The sequence below is a fragment of the Tachysurus vachellii genome, chromosome 7 (genome assembly GCF_030014155.1).
Source record: "Tachysurus vachellii isolate PV-2020 chromosome 7, HZAU_Pvac_v1, whole genome shotgun sequence".
Taxonomy (NCBI): domain Eukaryota; kingdom Metazoa; phylum Chordata; class Actinopteri; order Siluriformes; family Bagridae; genus Tachysurus; species Tachysurus vachellii.
The window spans coordinates 1,342,501-1,345,502 of NC_083466.1; positions in this window are offsets into that span (position 1 = coordinate 1,342,501).

Consider the following 3,002-nt stretch of genomic DNA (forward strand, 5'->3'; position numbering starts at 1 on the left):
AGTAGATTAATAAGACCAGGTTAATCCTGCAGGATCACACGCTTTTTTCCTTTCCTAGCTGAAATCTGGTAAAAAAAAAAAAAAAAAAAAACGTCGCTGATGCAATAAAGAGCAACTCAATAACTCTGTGGATTGAAACATTAGTTAAATCGAAGTGCTTCATTCGCGGACCAGCGGAAACACTTGAGAATATCGACTTCCTTTTTACCCCCCAGTGAAGCCCGTGTCATCATCAATTTATTTAACAGAAAAAAACCCTCAGAACTTTGATATTTGTTGCTTATTGTTACAGTGTGTTTTTGTCATTTCTGGAGTGGGTCATGAAACGCTGCCCCCTAGTGGACCCGCTCATCAGGATCTCGTTGACATCCTCGCTGACAGTATGAGAACATTGGCTGGAGTTGATTGTGTTACAGAAATAGCAACAACATATGAAGTGTTTTATTCCTCACAGCACTTTCCAAAAACAAGAAACATTTTTTTTTGTGTTTTCTTCGCACTTATATTACAGCTGCTGTAAACAATCGGGTTCCTTGCCGGAGTCTATTTTCATCTCTCTCTCTGGAGGTTAATAAGACAAAAGAAAGTATAGAAAATAACCATAGTTTGTTGAAGTGAATCTGATTGATCAGAGTTCAAAAGCATCATCAGTGAGGCCACGAGTGCGCTCTTCAAATACACGGTACGAATCTGTCGTCCAATGACGTCTACAGCGAGACGGCTGGAGATCATGTGGAGGAGTGGACAGCTCGTCAGACAGTTTGTGTTGATCAGCCTGAGGTTCTTTGACAGAACGCTGGGGAACTCTGGGGTTTGACATGTCTCAGAGACGGATGTGTTGCTTTAATGATGCGAAAAGACATTTTTGTCAGCAGCAATACAAAAAGTAAAAAGCAGCCATAAAGGCCCTATAGTCCAGTCCTAATTTGTTCGGTGTGGGCCGGAGCATCAAACGTGACGCATGTATGGATATTTGTTTCTAAGTAGTAGACGGAAATGACGGAGGTGTGTCTCACACTTACCTTCTGTAAAACGAGTATAAACCTGAGAGTGAACTAATGAACTACACACAGACACAAGCATAAAAAAACACACATGAAAACCTGCCAGGTATCCTTGACAACCACTTGTTCATGAAGGACACCGAGTTCACACACTCATACTCACACACACACACACACACACACAAACACACACATACACACACATAAGCTCTATCTCCCTGTGTGATTATGAAAGTGGCTATTTTAAATGCATGTGTTCCAGGAAAGTGTTTGATATCATTGATTGTGGGGGCAATTACTGATCTCGATGGGCAGTGTATAAGTGCGTGTGTGCGTGTGTGTGCGCGTGTGTGTATGTGTGTGTGCATGTGGGTGTGTGCGTGTGTGTGCAAGACAGATATAGACACAGGGAGCAAGATCCTGCAAAATCAAAGTTAGGATCATCTCATAAGCACTAGCTACGATCTCACAAGCTCTCTCTTCAAAAAGAGTGGCCTAATGAGAGAGAGAGAGAGAGAGAGAGAGAGAGAGAGAGAGAGAGAGAGAGAGAGAGAGATGAGACAGAGAGAGAAATGAGACAGAGAGAAAGCAAAAAAGCTGAGAAAGAAAAAGAAAAGATCTTCTCAGGATTAATTGTAGAGAGAATTAAATACACACACCTCGAGACTAAACACACACCTCTAGACTACTCTAGGGATGTGGTAGCCTAGTGATTAAGGTGCTGAGTTTGAGTTTGAATCCCAGGTCCACCAAGCTTCCACTCCTGGCCCCCTGATCAAGGCCCTTAACCCTCAATTGCTCATTTGTGTACATTTTAATTTAGACAAAATGTCACTTTGCACATAAACGTTTCTGCCTAATGCGGTAAATGTAGAATAAACAAACACAGCTCTAGATTAAACACACTCTGAGCTCCAGACTGAACACACACAGCTCTAGATTAAACACACACAGCTCCAGATTAAACACACACAGCTCCAGATTAAACACACACAGCTCCAGATTAAACACACACAGCTCTAGACTAAACACACACAGCTCTAGACTAAACACACACAGCTCTAGACTAAACACACTGAGCTGCAGACTATACACACATAGCTCTAGACTAAACATACACTGAGCTCCAGTCTAAACACACATATCTCTAGACTGAAAATAGCCAGTGACTCAGCTGTCCGGACCTCTAGGGGAAGTTCGTTCCACCACCTTGGTGCCAGTACAGAGAAGAGTCTTGTAGTATACTTGCCTCTTACCCTGAGAGATGGTGGAACCAGTCGAGCAGTGCTGGTAGATCGGAGGGTGCGGGGTGCAGTGCGAGGAGTGATGAGGGCTTTGAGGTAAGAGGGAGCTGGTCCATTTTTGGCTTTGTAGGCCAGCATCAGTGTTTTGAATCTGATGCGTGCAGCTACCGGAAGCCAGTGGAGGGATCGCAGCAGCGGGGTGGTATGAGAGAACTTTGGCAGGTTGAAAACAAGCCGGGCAGCTGCATTTTGGATCATTTGCAGAGGACGGATTGCGTTCATATGTAGACCTGCCAGCAGTGCATTGCAGTAATCCAGTCTAGAAATGACAAGAGACTGAACAAGTACCTGAGCAGCCTGTGTGGACAGAAATGGTCGAATCCTTCTAATGTTGTAGAGAAGAAACCGACATGAGCGAGTCACATTAGCAACATGAGAGGAAAAGGACAGTTGATTGTCCATGGTTACCCCAAGGTTGCGAGCTGTGGCTGACGGGGAGATCAGATCGTTGTGTAAGGATATAGCAAGATCATGACCTGGGGATGAATCACCTGGGATGAAGAGCAGCTCAGTTTTGCTAGGATTAAGCTTTAACTGATGAGCAGTCATCCATGATGAAATTTCTGCCAGACATGCAGAGATCCGGTCAGAAGCTGTGGCATCTGCGGGTGGGAAAGAGAAGATAAGTTGTGTATCATCAGCATAGCAGTGGTAAGAGAACCCATGTGAGGAAATAACTTCACCAAGAGAGTGA